General features: G+C 51.0%; 1 protein-coding gene across 1 annotated transcript in view; it reads right to left on the bottom strand.

Moving 5' to 3' along the window:
• The window catches only part of GJC2 (gap junction protein gamma 2), a 32949-nt gene extending 20246 nt beyond the window's left edge, over positions 1-12703 (bottom strand). The window contains exon 1 of the mRNA XM_030506717.1: positions 12604-12703. The gene's annotated coding sequence lies outside the window, so the exon portion shown is untranslated. The remainder of the gene's footprint in view (positions 1-12603) is intronic.
• Positions 12704-20648: the final 7945 nt, after the last annotated feature.

Genomic DNA, 20648 nt, shown 5'->3' with positions numbered 1-20648 from the left:
TGCTGCCAGAGCAAGTACCCCTGGCATTACTAGGGCTTGCATAGGGGTCCAACAACCCAATACCAAGGACTTGGCTGGTTCCCATGCAGAGATGCATGAAGCTCCACTGTGAGGCCAGAGTTGGGACACAGAGGATGCTACAGTCTCAGTTTAATCTGCAACAATACTAAAATCCCCCCATGACATGCAGCAAGCCCTGTTTTAGCCTCCCAGTCTTGTGCTCACATTTCTTCCATACTCTCTGGAAGCCCAGAGCCGGTTAAGCTTCCTCTGCTAATGTGAACATTGCTAAGTTTAAAGAGGTAAACAATATGAAAAATGCCATGGAAAGAGGTCTGTCCCCTTTGCCGTGGCTCTGGTGGTGGTCACTGGCTGGGCACCTAAACCACCCCATTTCAGTATTCCAGGAAATCCCCTGGAAGTCTTCTGGAGTGAATAGCTGCAGTCAGTGACCTGGCCATAACCAGAAGCTGGGGAAAGAAGATGAAGTTGTGGGAGGCTCTTCTTGAAAATTCACTCTTTCCATCTCCCGTTCTTTCCCTCACTTCCTCTCCAAGTCATCCTCCCTTTAGCCTCCAGACAGAAATAAAAAAGAAACCACAACACCATCTGTGTTTCTGAGAAAGATTAAGAGGCAACAACTTAAGGAACATGAATCAAAACCCCAAATAACATTCTGCAGCGTTGCTATAAGATAGATTGGTTTGCACACAGATGGACAAGGTAGATTTCTGTGGGCCAAGTGTGCAGCCATGAGGAGCTGGAGCCAGAGGAGCAGACTACCACAGCTGACTTGTGGTACCCAACTCACTGAGCCATGATGAATATGGAGCCTGTGAGCTTCCTTGCATCATTTGAAAGCATATCTTCATCCACTGTCATCTTTCCCTGGCTGCTTTTCAGGCCCATACTGAGCTCAAAGCCTGGGAGCTTTCACCTCAACCCTCTGGAGCCCGCATCAGTGCTGCTCAGCCAACTCTCTGCTGTCTCTAGGGCAACTCCAGACAGAAATGAGTAAGGCACCCCGGTTTCCACTTTTCCCAAAGGCAACAACACAAGGGAGATACATTTTTGCCTTCTGTCAAGCAGTAAGGGTCCTGCAAACCATGAGCCCTGATCACTAGCACCAGACATAGCCTTGTGACAGAGGGTGACCAAGATATGACGAGGGAAGGGATTTGCCTGATAGGAGATAATATCCAAACCAAGACCAGGAGGTTTCACAGAGAGTGTCTCCCATGGCATTGCCACCCTGTCCCATGGAGGACTTGACCCCAACCAACTACATTATTGCTTCCTGCTTAGATGTGTCTATTCCACCTATGCCCTCAAAAAAATGTCATTGCATCACCTTGCTATGATGCCAGGCTCTGCTTTGCATCCATCGCCACTGCTTTTATCTATGCTGCTCGCTCCAAAAATGAGCATGCCTTCCTCTAGCACACCTAACATCAGCTCTCACCACCTTTAGGACTGCAGATCCAGACCCCAGACAGCTTTTGACCTGCTGCTGTCCATTCAAAGGCCCTCACTCCATCCCTGTTTCAAAATTTCAGCTGACCAAGTGGGTTTTCTTCTTTGGCCGGAGCTCTTCTTTTCTGCTCTTGATTTAATTGTCCAGTTGTAATAGCCAAGAATTTCCACAACCTGGTGGAAAATTAAAGAATCAGTGCAGGAGCAAAGCCACCCCTGCCTTGGAGAACAGTGCTTTCGTTTCCTGCCAGCCATCCTCTTTCAGGCACTGAGAGCAAAAATCTCCGTGCCTTTCCAACCACTAAATCACCCTGTTGGACTCATAATGGGGGCAGCTGAACTACACCTAGTTCCACCTATTGAAATGACGGCAGCAGTCCCCATCCCACAGGAACTGACCCCTTTACTGTTGCCGATGCTGGTGGAAGTGCTGATGACATATGAACGTTAGCAACCAGTTTTAATTTCCAGTGGTGTTTGCTGAAGTTTGAGCCAATGAAGAGTCAGGGTTGAAGGGGCTTAAGCTCAAGGGACTGGAGATGGGATACTCAACCCAACAGAGAAGCCAAGGGCTGCATGGAGGGGGAATTAAACTTTGTTTAAGAGTTAGCACTACCAGACTAACCAGGATGCTCTGCATATCAGCATATCTATTCCAGTCATGGAATCAGAATATCTCAAGTTGGAAGGGACCAATAAGGACCATCAAGCCCAAATCACTTTAGCCGTCACACTGAAGTCCTGCACTCAAAACCACATAGTTGATGGGATTCATAGGACCAAGAAATAGGGTCACCACGGAGCAGCGCAGATGCAAAGTCTTTCCAGCAGAGAAGTCCATGCACATACTCAGCCGCATCCTGGCCAGCCCCAAGGAGAAGTCATTGCTCCCTCCCGCCACCTCCAGTCTCTGTCCAGAATTCTGTACAGCTCCCGCTTACGGAATTTCTGGTGCTTTTGCCTGTGATTTGGGGAATGATCAATTTCATCCTTTTCCATGCCTGTCCACGCAACAGCCCCATTAACACTGTGGAAGAGAAGGGGCATCAGGGGGACTTTCAGCCTCTCTGCTGTGCAATGGAAGCGGGGGGGTGAAATGTGCATCCCTGGGCAGATCTGTTTTTGAAAAGCAATTACTGGCAGGGAAGAGGCAAATCCCGCATTCCTCAGCAAAGGAATCTGGATGATGTCACGTCCTGCCCAGTGGCAGGAGCGTTCCTGCCCACCGCAGCTCCCTCCAGGCAGCTCCTGCCTTGGCTACAAATATTTGTTTTGGCTTGGTTTTTGGAAGCTTCTCATTACAAGGAATAACAGCAGGATGGACTCTCCTACTGTAAGGCTTGTCTCTGTACTAGCACATTAGCACAGGCCACAGGTTAATAGAGGTTCACTCAGACCAGCCAAAGTTTTACTGCCAGTAGCAGAATGGGGGGTGGGGGAGGAGAGGGAAAGGTGTTGTTTTGTGTGTTTTGGGGTTTTTTAATCTGTGCAGTGCAGACTCAGAGAGATCAGAAATCTCTTAAAATAGGAGGCTGCCTGCTCCATTAAACCACTTTCAGCCACATTCGCTCAGTTTTCTAGTATGTGTGCCCAGATTGGACGCATGTAGACGTGCCCCTAATCCTGTGGCTTTCTCTCCCTTCCTTACTAGTACAATACATCTAGTAGGATACACCTAATAGGATATACCTAGTAGGATACATAGAATCAATAGGCTGGAAAAGAACTTTAAGATCATCAAGTCCAACCATTACCCCAGGACTGCCAAGACCACCACTGAACCATGTCACTGAGGGCCTCATCTACACAGTTTTTGAACACTTACAGGGACGGTCCCTGGGCAGCCTGTTCCAATGCTGATTACCCTCTCTGTGGAGAGGTTTTTCCTAATATCCAATCTCACCCTCCCCTGGTGCAGCTTGAGGCTGTTACCTCTTGTCCTATCACTTGTTACCTGGGAGAAGAGACCGACCCTCACCTCATTACAACCTCCTTCCAGGTAGTTGTAGAGAGTGATAAGGTCCCCCCTTGAGCCTTCTCTTCTCCAGACTCAACATCCCAGGTCCCTCAGCCATATCTCATCACACTTGTGCTCCAGGCCCTTCACCAGCTTTGTTGCCCTTTTCTGGATCCGCTCCAGCAACACAGCGTCTTTCTTATAGTGAGGGGCCAGAACTGAGCAGCCTCACCAGTGCCTAGTTGATGTACCAGTACCAGTACATCAACTAGGATGCCTAAAGAAAGTCAGGATCTTTCCTAACCAACTGGAATAAAGTGCCCTTTTGCCTGGAGGGGGAGTGCAGTACATGTTTCTAGGAAAAGCGTTACAGGGGTATGGAGCAATTGTGGGGTGATGTGGAGGCCAGACCATGTGCAGCGTGGTGGCTTCTCCTCAAAAGGGAAAGATCTCTCATCATATCATCCAAGACTGTTTTTAAGGCACTTGGGTGGGATTTAGTTGCCTAAATTTGAGTGTTCAACCCTCCTTGGAGCCTGAGCTCAATATCTGCCTGACCTCCAAGAGCTGGTCTGGGACACAGCTCAGTTTCCAGCTCTTCTCTCTGCTCCTCTACATGTCACTAAATGCTCTCAGGAACCAGGAGGCCAGAAGCACACCCTGTCCAAGATGTGGTATCCTTCTGCAACTCTTCCCTGCTAGTTTATGTTTATAACTACCTTTAAAAATACCCATCCCATGCAAAGGTGCTGCTTGCACCCCACTGATCACCCACTTCTCCTTAGCACCCATGAGGAGGCTGGAGGAGGAAAGGTGAGCACAACTACAGAGGTCAGGAACTGATTGTGAAGTAGATGTCCTACAGTAGATGGATAAGTTGCTTCCTTATGCTCCAAGATGACCCATTGCTGGCACCTGAAGAAGTTTCATACTCTCAGACCTCAACTGCAGGTATAATGGGAAAGGGACAATCCTTCCTTTCAGGGGAAAATGTTGGAAGAGCAGAAGGGTGTTCTTTGGAGACACTTGTGAGGGTGGATTACTCCAAATCCCACAGATGCTGATGGGATCTCACTCAAGTCACCGATTTTGCTAAAACATGAGTTGTGCCACTGAGATCCTAGCAAAGGCACAGTGAGATGAGTGATGGGAATGGAAGCCAGCTGCATTTTTAACACCAGTACAAGGCATTGGTCCATATCGGAGTGCACGGATGTGCTGGTTTGGGTGTTAAAAAAAGCACATTTAAGCAATCGCTTTTGGAGGTTTCTCACACTGGTGCCTCTTGCATCTGCTGACCAGCTTGTTCTGCCAGGCCAGGGAGGCTGTGAGCATCGGCGGGCATCACTGTCTGGCTCTCGCGGTGCCACATACAGCCTTCATTGGCATAATGTCTAAACCTGGGTGGATCCATGCCATGCTAATGGGTGAAATCGTCTCTCCTTCCCCATAGGGACCACAGGCTGCAGCACTCTGTGAGCTGGGCAGCAGCCAGGCACTTTACACAGCTTCTGGGCAGCCTGAACCATAAATCATCCCTTCTCCAACTAGCGCAGGACTTTCATCAGCACTCTGCTGCTTTTGAGCTCCAGTGATAAGAGGTTTTAGTGAATATTTCAAACTGTACCGTAACCTACAGCCTGCCAACATAAACACTGTAAAAACACTCCCCATAAGTCATGCACCAGAGCTCACCCTTACTAGAACTATTCAAATTCTATGGAATACCTACAAATGTGCCGTGGGCTGCCCAAGAGGCTCTGAGAGAAAGAGTGACATGCAGTGCATGCACCCCTCATTGCACAGCCGAGCTTCCTCCTCGTCCTCCCACCTCGGGATCTCAGGGTGAGCTCCACTCATGGAGCACCTAGTAAATGAGCCCCACACCCACATGTGTCCTGTCCAGTGTACGAAACCTCACCTGTGTTTGCCATTAGGCACAGTATTTCCTGCAGAAAACTGCCTGCTTTTCCCTGCTGCTCTTCTGGCCTGGCTGCATCCATCTCTTCCTGTTTTCCAGGGCATCCCTCCCTGCTCTAACAGCTTGGAGTAAGATTATCTTGCAAACCAGGTTCACAAGTGCCCCATGGACCCCCATAGCTCATGCAGACCTTGAGGACTGAAGGAGATCAAAACCTCCTACATTTTCCACTGGAGCTTGCTCTGATTTCCAGGAAGAAACAGCCTTGATCAAACCCTACAGCAAGAAGAGGGAGGTCTGAAGCAGCCCCTGTGCAGGGACCAGCCCCAGCTCTGGTCTCTTTGCTGTGGGCCCCATCAGCTGAAAGACCAGCAGTGCTGGAGCATGACTGGCGTCAGCCACAGGCCACCTCCAAGGCTGGGGCCAAAGGAGAAGGCACAGTGGTCTTTCTCCTCTCCCAGAATCATGGTGGCATCTCACCACCCTGGGGATGATGCCCTGGGTCTCCATGCCCTGGCTGGGATGGTGGGATGTCTCATGTTCCACCAAACATCATGTCCATCCCATGCAAACCTCTGGGTCCATTCAACCAGGAGCTGAATCTATGGCTGATCTCTTCTCTCCTGCCTCCCCCTGGCCCCGCAGCATGAAAAATGCTTTGTCCAGGGAGTTTGCAGTGTAAGCGCAACCACCTCCTGCAAAGCCTCCCCAGGCATGCAACAAAGCCCCATTGAAAGGCAGCCTTCCCCTGGGTGCCCTTGGAGAAGTGGCTACATGAGCACCGAGCAGCTTCTCCTGACCACTGTATCACTGCTTCTCTGGCAGCTGGAGCATCGTGCAAGCCAGCAGCCTTCCCCACAGCCCCAGCAAAACTAACGGCTTGTGGCATCTTGGATGACCCTAAACACATACATGTGGGCAACCAAACCCAGCCCGGGGTGTCTCATAAGCAGCCTGTGGAGTCTGAGTGCTGGGGTCAGCACAGGGTCCTGTCCCCTGTGGTCTCCCCTTTCCTGGGGGACCCAACCACAAAGGAGAAGCCATGCTATCAAATGAGGTTCTTTCCCCAGAAGGGATTGTTTTGCAATGCCCGTGGCATCATATTTTCTCTCCCTCCTCCTCTCTTCTCCAGCACTGCTTTCTTTTTATTAGCTTGATCTGTTTTGACTTGAGACTCTCCAGAGCTGAGGCTGGCTCACATCTTGCCTAGAGCCACGAGGTGCTCCCGTCCCGCCGATCACAAGAGGAGAGCAAAGGGCTGCTCTCATGCTGCAGAAAGCCCCAGGGGACCTGGCAGTGCTTGCACAGGCCACCGGGTCACCAAAACACTGCCAGAGCGAGCCAGACATCGAGACATCGCCTGCTCTTGCATCATGTCACTAGATAGCAGCTCCTCCCCAGGGCGCTGAGCAGAGAGACGGGCAGGGGGGAGGCAGTGGGGAGCTGCCTGCCCTGGAAAGGAAACGGGGACATTCAATTCTTCGTGATCCTGGTTAACTATTTCTGCCTGGGAGAGCGGAGGAAAGGGCTGGCCAGAGCACTGTGCAGTAAATACCATTGTCCCCGGCAGGAAGAAAAAGGGATGATAAAAACGTGCCTGGAGGAATTTGGCTCAGGATCATGTTTGAACCAGCATCAGGTTTCCGAAGCAGAGGCTTCCGCACGCATGGCAGGGCGTTCTCTGGGCTGAAACGGGTCAGGAATGTCATCTGGGGTCATGGATTAACTCTACATTGATCTGGGGGGTCCCGCAGACAAGAGATTGAAGCACCCAAAGATCCTCAGGGCTGGGCTGAAGCATCGTCTGCCAGCTTCAGCATCAATGGACAAAATCATGGGAAACCAGCCCAGAAACGCAGCTTGGTCCCCACTGTGGCCAAGCCACTGGGATGGAGCATCACCGCGTTTCTGGGCTGTTTTCCTGTGATTTTGCTCATTTACATCCTGCCAGCAGCCTGCTGGTGGGTTTGCACGTGCCATCTGCGTCTCGCTGCCTTGCTGGCCTCTACCTCGTGTTCGAAAGGCACTTTGCACAAAGGAGACACTTGTAAAGCTCTTTGCCAAGCATGTGTTTAAGAGGGTATTAAAAAGGGTCAGAAATAACAAAGCAAAGCAGAAACACAGCTATGGGAGATGCAGAGATCACTCAAATCCTTGTTATGTTGAAATAAGTCTTATCTCTGTTTAAAGAGGGATGCTGTATGTAAATTCACCCAGAAAATAGGGCCTCATGATACCAACACCATCCTGGCCCTTGCAGAGCCACCCCATCGCCCCCAGCACTGCTGGTTCCCCTCCCAGCAGAGGCAACTGATGGTGTCATCCCCCAGGGATGATGACTGGGGCCAAGGCTGTTGAGTGCCATTAGTGATCAGGGTGATGGGACCAAGTTTGGGGCCGGTTGTGGGGAGCAGTGGATGTGTGGGGGGTGCAGTGCTGCTGTTCTGGGGGACCTCAGCAGGCTGGAGAAATGAGCTGGTGGGACCCAGGCGAAGTTCGACAGAGGCAAAGGCAGAATGGTGGCCTTGGTGGGGAGAAGGACACAGGACAGTGGGAAGTGACTGGGGAGCAGATCTGCAGGAAAGAACCGGGGATCCTGGTGGTCCAGTTGGACAAGAATCGGCGGAGTAAAGTTAGAAGTGAAATAGCAATTTACCCCATATACCTTAACTGATTTATAGAACAGGTCTCCTCCTTTTCTACCCGTGTTCCCTGTCCTCTACTGCTGCAGCCCAGTGTTGCACTGCTGGAGTGCAGCAACCCATACAAACTCCTTTATTTTCTCTTTTCCTGGAAGCAAGGAACAGAAACCACTGCGATTTACGTGGCCAGTCACTGAGATCTCCAAGAAACAGACCAGGTCAAAGGGAGCTTTGCAGCCTTAGAAATGACCCTTGGGCTGGTTGGATGAACCTCGGGTGGAAGAGCTCCAAACAGGCTGTAAATTATGGGTGAGAAGAGTCCTCCGCGGTGCTGGGACCTGCACCAAGACGGTGCACTTCGTATGGTGCGGTCCACCTCCACAGCACATTGCTGAGGAAGGAGGGGTTTCCTTATTACACACACTGAAAAAACTCTTCTGGTATTTTGGTCTTGGACAGCACCCAAGGATTGTCTCAGAAGCTGCTCTCACAGCCTGCAGGAGAGTATGAGGCACAGATTCCCCACCAGCGACGTGCCCCTTTCTCCAGTTCCCACCCATCCCTGACTCACTTGAGCGGGGTTACACTGGATTTCCTTCCTCTGACTTTCTAAGGACACTTTGGACAGAGGACGGATTGCCCTCCTGTGGCATTGCAAGGTAACTTGGGTGAAAGAAGCAGCTGCCTGTGGCTTCCTATGACTCAAGGGACTCTTTATTTCCCTCTGTTTGGGGTAGGGGGATGTTTGCTCACCCCCTGCCAGCAGAGGACACAGCCCTCTCCCATTAAGCACAGCTTAAATGAATTTATAAGCCAAGCTCCTGTGCTTAGTATAGATGGAAAGGGCATTTTGGTATGGGAGGAGATGGAACCCCAACCATGTGAGAAAGAGAAATGCCTTCCTGCCACACATGGGGCACAGCATGGAACAGAAGGACTCAGGAGGCCCTTCCAGCCCCACGCTCAGGGGATCCTTTTAGAAAAATTGTGGTTGCAACCAAGTCTGCTAACAACTGTGCCAGCAATCTAGAGGCAGAAGGGATGTAGCTAAGGTTCACCATCAATCACAAGGAAGATCTTAGGGTTTTATTGACGAGGAAACCGATAAAGGCTATGGAAATGCAACAGCATCTCTACATGAGATTCATAGAATCATAGAATGGTTTGGGTTAGAAGGGACATTAAAGCTCATCCAGTTCCAACCCCCTGCCACAGACAGGGATACCTTCCACTAGAGCAGGTTGCTCCAAGCCCCGTCCAACCTGACCTTGAACACTGCCAGGGATGGGGCAGCCACAGCTTCTCTGGGCAACCTGTGCCAGGGCCTCACCACCCTCACAGGGAAGAACTTCTTCCTAATGTTCCATCTAAATCTCCTTTCTGCCAGGTTAAAGCCATTCCTGCTTGTCCTGTCCCTACCTGCCCTTGTCAAAAGTCCCTAAGGACCTAGAGGTGTTGATGAGGGATACAAGTTGGAGGAGATCCTACCCCAGAGGAGCATCCTGTGTGTTTGGTAGCCAACGGGAGAGTTCTCTCTCAAGGAAGGGCTGGTTGGCCAAGAAGATGAGGCCACCAAGGAGCAGGTTCAGCTCCCGCTGGTGGTAATGCTGCTGAGCCACTGCCCTTCTCATGCCTCAGTTTCCTCAGCTGTGCAGGAGAGAAAACTTCCTGTGTGAGGTGCTTTGAAATGCGAGGATGATAAGTGTGCTCACATCCTTGGGTACTATTGAGAAAACAATACAAAAGCACCTTAGAGAGAACATAAACTCAATGGACCTTTTGTCCATGGGTTAGAGACACCAGCTGCAAAGCGGTATCATCTGCTGCGGTGAGCTCCTATGGGCGCCTGTGCCTCGTCTTTAAAAACCACCTGGTGATGCACAAGCATGTACCATCTAAGCTGATGCTCCAGAAGCAAGCAGGCTGCAGACCCCAAGGTTTGCAGTGAGAGCAGAAGTGTCAGAAATGTAACCCAAGGGACCAAGAGAAGGACTACGCAGGAAAACCAGACCCCAAAGCATCTTCCTTTCCCCACCTCTGGTGGCCTGAGGTGGGGAGGAGATTCAGGAGGGGGACTGGCCAGAAAGTCCCAGAGTAGATAGGGTTTTCCATCAGGAAAAAGCTAAAACACCAATGGTTTAATCCCAAACTCACAGGAGACGGATTGGTACTGCCCTGTGTGACGGAGGATGATTTATGCCGGCAAAGTGCACACAAACTGATGCCAAATAGGGATGTTATGTCTCTTACCACCAGCAGGAAAGGCAATACACGGACATTAGGTCGTGGCAAACGTGTTCCCCACCCAAGTAATGGGGAAAGGAGAGAGGATGAAGAGCAGGGGAGAGCGGGAGCAGAGGTGGGTCGAAGCAGAGGGCAGGGGTCTGTGAAGTGCCAGGAAGCAGCCAAGGAAAACCATCGGCAAAATACCAAAGTAAAGAGGAGGGGGAGAAAGAAGAAAAACAAACCAAACCAGACAGTAACATACGGAGAAGTGCCGGGCTCAGTCCCTTGCAAAAGTGTCCCATCCTTCCCGGCCACGGTGCGCACAGCCACAGGCAGTGTCCCATCCCTGCTGCCGCCCTTCTCCTCCCCTCCCGCCCCTTCAAACCCAGCTCTTCCCGCCGCACCAGCCCAGAGACGCTGACGTGGAGACGTCCACCGGGGAAGCGTCCCAAGACGGGAGAGCTCCTCCAAGTGTGACGCTGCAGACCCATTGTTCACCAGGATCTCTTTCCCTTCCCTTTTATTTTTTTGATTTCCTTATAAGCACCCAAAAAAAAAAAGACCAGGAAAAATGAGACCACAGTGATGCTTCCAGGAGCCAAGAGTAATGCCTAGGAGTAAATCAAATTATCCAAATCGTCTCAGGAGTTAGGGCTAATAATAGCAGAAGGAGCGCTCCTTGGAGCGGGAGAGGGAAGGCGGGAAGCGGAGGTGCTGCCACAGGATAAGAAATGCTTCCTTCTTGTTTGGAGTTTCTTTTCATTTCTGTTCAAACAGGGGTGAAGCAGAACGGCAAGTCAGCTGCAAACTCAACCTGCCCCTGCAGCTACAGTGATACACTGCAGCAGCAGCAGCAAAAACCTCCCCCACTTATGCTTATGGTAAAGTGAGCAGTCCAAAGCAGCTCCTGTTGCTCAGATTTTACATTCTTAGTATTTCATGCTGGCCAGGGGCTCCCTGCCAGCCCAATCCCAGCCTCTCTTCATCCCTCTGCTCCCTTCCCAGCACTGCTTTCCAGGGCAGGGGGGGCAGCTGGAAGCATCACCCTGCTCTATGGATAACAGCTGGAAGGGAAAACAGCTGGAAGGGGACAGAGGGGACATTATTATCCTCCTCCAGCCCCTCCTTCTGTGTCCTAGAGAGTTTTGTCCCCATGCAGGTCTCCAGCCTAAGATGGGGTGATGTTACCCCACACTCAAATGCAACAAGCAGGGATTAAATAATAGCCCCCGTCTAGAGGCTACAACATTTGGCACGTTGTTATCTGTTCCTTCACTTGCCAGCTCGCATGATTTTATGGCTGATCTCACAATAATTGATGTTTTCCTTAAAGGCTCCATGCTGCAAGGCGAGATTTGGCTTCCAGGAGTCCAAATCAGCAAGGTTTTTTTGCTGCAACTAAAGAGCCCCCCAGACTTAGCAAATCCAGTAAGAAGGTGGCTCTAAACCTTGAAATTTTAGGGGTTCTTCAATCTCCTAATCCTACAGGGACCCCGTGCATGTCCCTCAAGTAGCACCCACCATATGCAGCTCCTCAAACTAACTTGGTTTTCCTGGTTCTAAGGAGAAGAGATTTCCTTGCTCCACAGCACAGCTGGATGGGGCAGCCAAGTTTTCATCCTCCTGTTTAACTTTTCAAGTGGTTTTTTTCTCTCCAGCTGCCCTAGGGGAGGAACCAGCTGGGAAACAGCCTGGCTGACGGTTCAGGGGGTATGCATTCCCAGAAGGGGTTTTCAAGAGGAAATCAGCTTATAGGATGCTCCAGGGATGGAGGAGGAGGGAGAAAGGAGGCATCGCTGCAGTGCTTGCTCCTGCGGCTGGTGCTGCCCTTGACAGAGTCACAAGCCAAAACTTCATCCCAAATCAGAGGTTTTCAAACAGATTTTGGGCAAGGGAAAAAAGACACCCACCAGAAACTGTTTAGGGAAATCCTTTTGTGGGTGCCCAACTTGAAAACAACCTTAAATATGCTTCTAAAACAAAAAAATCTCAGCCTTACTGTTGCAGACCTGGAATGAAGTCGTTCTGCTTTGTTTATAACAGTGTCAAGCAAAACCCTGGATCCAAATTTTAAGGGATTGCCCAGACTGGGAGAGGAGTTGGATTTCTGTAGCTTAAACACTTATTTTAAACCAAAACATTTTATAGGCGTAAAATGAAGTAAGACAATTTGCACAGCTCTCAACGTTGACTATATGTGATATACTAAAATATATAATATAAACAAATTATACAAAATATATTACTAGGATCAATGAAAGAGTGACGTAGTGCCCCAGGTTGAGGAACAGAGCATCCTTTTGCCCACAAAATCCACATTTTCTCCCAATCAGTGGTACCCCCAGAGTCACCTCTCAATAAGGAGGTGATTAGATGAGCCGTACCTTTCACAGCCAGGAAAAGAGGTGCGCCTGAGCTGCGGGTCTTCACCGCATAACCGGAGACCTGTGGTGGAGGAGAAGCCCTGCAGTGCAACCAGCCACAGCCCTGCAACAAAGCCAAGGAGGAGGCGATTATTCCCGGGCATCTCTCTGCCAGGCACAATACAGCAGCGTTTCAGCACCCGTGCTCAATGCCATCATTGTCCCCTCCAGAGCCACAGTTCCTGCATGCAGTGGCACGGGGTGAAGCTTCTGCTCCTCTGCAAGCTCCCAAAAGGCTTCATCCTACCACTGGAGAGGAGCAGGAGACTTTGTTTCCCTCCTAGGGTGGGATAACAGAGCTCAAGACAGAAGAGATGCTCAGATTTACCTTGCCAACACCATTGTGCTATTGCCTGGTGTGAAGTTCCTACAAGAGAGGAAGGAAATAGGACCTTAGATAAAACACATTGGGGTATGACAGTGATGGGTTGAGAACTGGTGTTAACGGCTCACTGATCAAACCGAGGGATGCTCTGGGTGTTATTTTTTAGGGATTCTTCCAGGCACTTTGCGACTGGCTGCTGCAGCCATTAGAGGAGCTGGAGAGGGTCTGGTGGTGGCCACCAAAGTGGTCAGGGCTGGAGGATGGGATGCACGAGGAGTGGCTGAGCTGGGTTTGGTCACGCTGGAGAACAGCAGGGAAGACCTTGTTGATAAATGCAACTATTAAATGGGAAAGTGGTGAGAAAATGGGACCAAATTCTTCTCAGAGGCACCCAGGGACCAGAGAGGCAGCACTTCTGCGAAGGCACAAAGGAAGATTTTGCCTGTCTTCAGAAACACCAGGAGGTGCTGCAAGAAGACTGGTGAAATTCCTTCCCTATGACCACAGTGGATAGGACAAGGGGAATCGGGTTGGATTTCAGCAATAAAACAAGAGCAGAGCCCAGCGACGCCACCACAGTGGTGCTGTCTTCTTTATTTTTGTTTTTACCTGCCAGCCCTGGTCTCTGCAGGTTAGGAGCAGGTCCTAAAGACAATGGGGTGAAGCTGTGCTGTGATGGCCCCAAGGAACAGCAGCACCCATGCTTTGGAGGACAGATGGGACTAAAAAAAATGCAGTACATTTAAATATATATGTATATATTTAAAAGCAAATTAAACGTGGAAAAGCTGCTGTAATGGAGCTGCGCTGCTCCCTGGGGATGCTGGCAGAGGCAGGGAGTGCGGGCAGCACTTGGGAGGGAGCAGAAGGGATGTTCAGCCCAGGTTTGAAGCCACAAGGATGTCTATGCTGGCAGAGATGACTGCAGGCGTTATGGCTTGCTGGCCTCCACAGGTCAAGCTACTGTAATAATTAGCAATCAGATACTGAACCAATGAACTATGCGAGATCATCCTCCTTGCTCAAGGGGACAGGCTGACAAACTCTGCCACCCCACAGATGCCACTAGAGCGCCCTCGGGAGGGCGATTACCCCACTGATGTAGGCAGCGACACCAGTGCCCCCTCTCCACCTCAAAGTGGGTGTTGTTTTCTCTCTCTGGTCCAGGGGGCATCCATGGGACCACGACCACCTTCAGAAGCAAGGGATCTAGCTCAAGTTTCCTTCTAACCAGGAAAAATTATCAGCCTCCTGTTTTTTCCCAGCCTATATCCAGCTACATCCAGCTGGGTGTGTGTGTATATATATATATATTTTTTTTATATATATATATTTTTTACACATATATATTTTTTTTTATATATATATATATTTCCCAGCCTATATCCAGCTCAGCACATTGCTGATTGCTAACAGTGGGGACTGGAGCATTGCACTTGGTTTTTTGGAGAGTTTTGCCAGCAGGGCTCAGTCCCCACCACTTCTGTGCTGGCTTTGCATTAGGGAGCCAGGGACATCTCTGCAGCTGGATGCCCACCATGGAGGTGCTTTGCTTTCCATCAGTAAGACTTGCTTGATAGGAGCAGTAACCCCTGGGGCTTCAAGGGAGTATGTGCAAATTAATGCTGGACTGAGGACTTGGCCACTGTGGGAGGCTGGATGCTTCATCTGCTCCATCCTTCCCTCTGCCCACTGGACCAGGCTCCCAGCCGTGATTTCGCCTTTTCAGCCTCCCTTCTTTTTATCACCTCTTCACATCTCTGGCAGCCAAGATGGGGAAAATAAAATTCAGAAAAACATCCTGCTCCTCCTTCCCTTAGTGCCTGGGGAGAGAGAAATCAGGTGTCAGGAAGGGGATGCATCCCCGATTTCACAAGCATCCGGTTGTACCAGTTGTTGTACCAGTTGCCGCTGCACACAATCTGAATTGCAGATGGCTTCTGGCTATTTACAGGGCTGGAGCCACATCCCGAACGAGCGGAGTCACAGCTGCTATTGTTGGAAAAATCTGAGCCTGTACTGGATATCCCATGGGTTTGCCCATTTTTGGAGCCTGGAAACAGGGCTGAGCTCGTGAAATGGGGATGCCGGTTGGTGCCGGCGTTTCGCCCTGGCCAGCACTTCTCACGGTGCGTGCCACCCCATGTGGAGCCAGTCGGGTTTATGGATTGGCATCCCGCGCTCTCCAGGGATGACACAGTTGCACATCCAGTCGATGAGGCTGACCCAAATACAGTGCCCAGCAAGGCAGGCGCATCCCAGCTCGCAGTCTGGCTGCCAGGGCGGCTCTTGTCCTCACAGAGCCAATGGAGCTGGAGACAGCATGACTCCTACGAGCACCTTGGAGAACCAAGTTCCAACAGGAAGCTCCCCAATACCCCGTGCTAGAGAGAAAACTCGATCCTCCCCCACAGCTTGCTTTCCAGCAGCGGTGCAGTCAGGGAAAACATGTCCTGGAAGAGCGATGTCTTGCCAAGGGGTGCCAGCATAGGTCAGGTAGGGCCCCACCAGGGTCAATTAGACCCAGGGAGGGTTATTAGCTGTTATTAGCTGTTGGGGTTCTATAGGATTTACCTGTTGCCAGTATTGGTGATGCTGGTGGATGTCTCAGTGTGAGGCTGCAGCCAGCATGTGGTGGTCACCTCACTGTCCTGTGGGAGAGCACAAAAAGGGCATCGGCATCCCTGAGCAAGGACAACATCACCCGGTATAAAACCAATCACAGCAGCAGCCCCTACAAATAAGCCCACAGTCTGGCATGGCTGCATTCCTCCATCCCCATCCCACCAAGCCCCTGCTCCCACGAGCACGCTCCTCATCCATTCCAGTGCAAAGTCAGCCAGCTTCATGTGGCTTGTGAGATGCCAGAGGATTTTGCTCCACAGTGGGTTGGGGAGCACCATCAGGTCTCACCCCACAGCTCTGCTTTGGAGTGGTGACCCCAGGGAGAGGGATGAGGCTCTGAACCGCCTGCAACAAGGCTCTTGGCTCCTCTTTGAGGCCGTGCAGGCTGCTGGAGGATTTCCTGGAAGAGGTTTGCTGCATACCGATGGAAATGCAGGCACTGGATACAGGAAAAAATGGGATTTGCCAGAAGAGCTGGTAACCGGCGGCCTAAGAGCCCCCAGCCATGCTGGGTCCAGCCAGCACTAACCTCACTGATGTGCTGCACGACCTCTCCAGAAGGTCCTAAATGCACACAAGGAGCCCAGGCTCACTCACAGTAAGGTTTTTCTCCCCCAATAACTACTTCTGACAGCACTCAGATCACTGTAGCCGCAGCCCTATCCATAACAGGCCATCCCTGTGCACCAACATGAGCACATCCCATCACATGTTGGCACCCAGGATATTATATCTCCCAGTGTTTGCAATTGGAAGCTCGCACACAGACTGAGCTGGGCATTGATAGGCAAGCAAGAAAATCAGTTATTCCCTACTCTTTTTTTCCTTGTTGCTTATTTTATACGCCGGCTGCCCAATTATTTCCTGGGCCGGCTCTGCCCTGCGGTGCCTTTCTGCAATGGCACAGAAGCAAGCTTGAAAATCAGAGCTGCCTCCAAAAACACGGAGATGATGAAAAAAGCCAAGGCAAGGACAAGGTTCTGGACTGTGAGATCATCAGAGGGGATGTGATGCTGGAAGGAGCTAGAGGCGGATGGACTTTGGGGTAATTTGGGCTGCTTGAAGCTATCCTGGAGTGTGGCTCCTGCCTTTCTTGGCTTCCCCCAGGATGGTTTGGGCACTGGCTTTGGGGATTGCCTGCCCTCATGCATTTGTCCATCTCATACCATCCCACACCCCCTACTCATGCGGATGAGCCTTCCTCCCCCAGCATCATCCTCCTGCAGGGGTGTGAGATGAGGTGCTTCCACACTTCCCTTCTACACTATCTTTTGGAGCTGAAAAAAGCTGAAATCTGTCCAACGTTACTCCAGTCTGAAAGAACAGTGAATATATAGATATAAAATCCTTTTTTTTTCTGTAATTTCTGCAAGCAACCCAGGAACAAGCCCATGCTTTCACTTGGGTGTACCTGGGATGGAGTGACCAACCAACAACATCTCAGCTGGAGCCACAGCAATGCTTGTGGGCAGAAATTCATCCCTGTGGCCCATGAGGCAAGGTGATGAGGGTTTTAATGGCTGTTGGGACAGCTAAGCAAAACCACATTTGACAGCATTAGCTTTCCACCTTCACCCCAAAATGCTCCAAACCTGTTGGTTGATATGTTCGGCACCTTCCTGCGTGGAAGATATCCTAGGTGGGAAATACGCTGATCTTGGGAGACCATCTTTAATCACAGGAACCCCTGGCAAGGAGAGCCCTGTACCCTTGCTTTGCCACCATCTGATCCCTCCATCCCAGCCCCGCATCAAGCACTGGGAGCTGCCATTTGTGGCTGTGTATGACCCTAAACTCATCAGCAAAGCTCAGCATGGTCCTTGCCTGCCCTGGGGATGGTACTGAACAGTACAACGAGCTGTTACTGAAAAAACAGATCCAGAAGAGGATTTATGTTTGCAAATGCAATTAATAAGAGGGACATCCCATTTTTGAGGATGCAGAAATTAAACTCCTTTCAACAGGTGCCTTTGCCGACCCAGTCATGAGATTTGGTGCACGGCATGGCCCCTTCAGAACACCAAACACGAGAGGGGCACTGCCGGCAGCACCCCAAAACAACTCGTGAGAGATGCTCCACAGCTGCATCACCTGCTCAGCGACCAGCCCAGCACCAGCAACGTGCTCCCGGTCCCCCCGCTACCCATCACCGTCCCCACGGCCACCCCGTCACCTCGCATTAACGCTGGGCATCCAGGCATTCGCTGCTTCAGTCTGTCAGACACAGCAGCAGCCACTCAAACCAGGTCACCCGATATAGGGTGGGTTATTTAGCACTTCCCTCTCTGTTACCATCGTGGAAGGGGGACATGGTGATCTAAATTACTTGTATTTTCCATATGGCTGAAGCATCGTCCCTTCCCGTTCCCAGGTGCCACTCACCTCTCCCAGCAGGACCTCTGAAGGCTGGGCTCCACGCAGCTCTCGGGGTGTTGGTGGTGGGCCTGAGCAGGCAGCAGCGGGGCATTTCCATCGGGTGAGAGCACCACAGGTCCCGCACGGTGGCTGCAGACCACCGGACTGAGGCCAGCGCCGTGTCCTCCACCTCTGCCTTCTGCTGCGCGGGCCCCTGGCACTTTCCTGCTGTCGTTTCTGCCATCTAGAGGGGACGCTTCCCCATTGCAACTGCAGCTCTCAGAGCGAAATCCCACGATTCAGAAAAACATAAATAAATAAAATCATAGTTGGTCTGGAGCCTGGATATAGCGATTCACACTGTCAGCATGGAGAAAGCCAGAGGTTGCAAAGAAAAATTTGGGGGAGGGTTTTCCTGCCCATTTAACCAAATCTAAAACATCACAACACAAAACTCCTGACAGAAGAATTTCAGTCTAATCTAGGAAAAATGTATTTAAAACAGCCCAAGAGAGGTAAATGATCAAAATAATCAACAAATCATCCTTCTGAATTCCAGCAAGGTACTAGAGGGGTTGCCCAAGGCCTGGTTCTGCTTCCTGCTGCCCACAATGTGGAGGATGGAGCTTAGTAAATCAGGAGGTGACCTAAACCAAGAGGTGCTGTTAAGTGTGCTGGAGCCAAGCAGCTGGGTAAGCTACAGATGGGATATGAGAACAATGAAATCCAATAGTGGAGTGTAAGATACAGACGTGCCCTGAACAGATGTGGGTTTGGGGAAAAAATATCAGAGCCTGGACAGAAGGAGTCTCATGCAGAGGGACCTGGACAGGCTGGAGAGGTGGGACAGCACGAACCTCATGAAGTTCAACAAGTGCAAGGTCCTGCACCCGGGTCAGGGCAATCCCAAGCACAAACAAAGGCTGGGGGAGACTGGATTGAGAGCAGCCCTGAGGAGAAGGACTTGGGGCTGTTGGGTGGCAAGCAGCTCACCATGACCCGGCAGTGTGCGCTTGAGCCCAGAAACCAACCGTGTCCTGGGCTGTGTCACCAGCAGGTCGAGGGAGGGGATTCTTCCCCTCTGCTCCGCTCTTGTGAGATCCCCCTGCAGTCCTGCATCCAGCTCTGGGGCCCCAACACAAGAAGGATGTAGAGCTGTTGGAGCGAGTCCAGAGGACGCCACAAAGATGCTCTGAGGGCTGGAGCAGCTCTGCTATGGAGACAGGCTGAGAAAGCTGGGCTTGTTCAGCCTGGAGAAGAGAAGGCTCCAGGGACACCTTAGAGCAGCTTCCAGTGCCTAAAGGGGCCAACAAGAAAGCTGGAGAGGGGCTTTTGACAAGGGCCTGTAGGGTCAGGACAAGGGCAAATGGCTTTAAACTGACAGAGGGGAAATTTAGATGATATTGTAGGAAGTTCTTCCCTGTGAGGGTGGTGAGACACTGGCACAGGATCTCCAGAGAAGCTATGGCTGCCCCATCCCTGGAAGTGTCCAAGGCCAGTTTGGACGGGGCTTGGAGCAACTTGGTCTAGTGGAAGGTGTCCCTGCCCGTGGCAGGGGTTTGGAACTGGATGAGCTGTAAGGTCCCTTCCAACCCAAACCATTCTGTGATTCTAGGATTGAACAGTCCAGCTTGACCTGGGTTCAGTTTGGGGGCAGGTGGCTGGAAGCCACCACCTGTGGGACAGCAGCTCTGACAGACTCACGTCTCGAGGATCAAACGCAAACCACGTGCATCCTCCAGGACACCAGGCTCTGGGACAAGTGACCCTGCAAGCAGATGTGCTGCACACCTGTTTGCAGCCACTGTTTCTTCCTGGAGCCCAAAATGAGGTTAACCACCTGGAGGCATCAGATGCAACACGGCTCATCCCTCTCTCACACTTACCTCTTGAGAAGGCTGGGTGCTCTGAACACAGAGGCTCAGTGAGGAACCAACACCTCCAAGAAAGTTCAGGGTATGACCTGCTGGAGGGACTAAAGGGCTCAAAAGTTATGTGAAAGCGTCAACATTCACGCTGAAGCAAGCAGGGGAAGTGCAAAGCATCCTCCCAGCCACCATCAGGCAAAGCTCTCCATATCTCAAGCCAGAGACCAGCATGAGGGACAGCAGCTAGATCACATGGATCCCTCTTAGGAGAAGGGATTTACTGCTGTCCTCAAGCACGTCAACAAAAAGGTTGCACAGCTTGGGAAGGGAATCTGTTCTCCCCTAGCTTGTAGGCATAAAAGCACCTAAACCCAAGTGGACCAAGTACATGTGAATTACTTGGTTCCAAGACTGCTGCCAGGATGGCAGAGAAGCTGATGGTACTTTTCCCCCAGAAAACAAGGCAGCAGATAGATCATATCCTGAAACCATTCCCTTCTCATTTCGGGTTTAAACAAACCCATGTGCTCACAAGCACTGTGGCTAGAGCAGCTGAGCTATGCTGCTTTGCCACAGTGACACACCACCACACCAGAGAAGCAGAGGGCGGCAAGCACCGACAATCAGAAATGCCTGGAGTAGCTGTAGTCAGATCTGCAAAAGCAAGCAGGAACCAGAGGGAGAAGAGGATGCCAACAGTTGTGACATCAGGTGCTGGTGAAGATGTAAACCCCTCCATGTGCAGGTGGAAATGGGAGTCACATCAACCTAAGTATCTCTCCTTTATTGAGCAGCATTAGCTGGCACAACATGTACCTCCACAAACACTGCAG

The sequence above is a fragment of the Strigops habroptila genome, chromosome 1, assembly GCF_004027225.2.
Source record: "Strigops habroptila isolate Jane chromosome 1, bStrHab1.2.pri, whole genome shotgun sequence".
Lineage (NCBI taxonomy): Eukaryota > Metazoa > Chordata > Aves > Psittaciformes > Psittacidae > Strigops > Strigops habroptila.
This window is presented reverse-complemented; position numbering and strand designations above follow the sequence as displayed.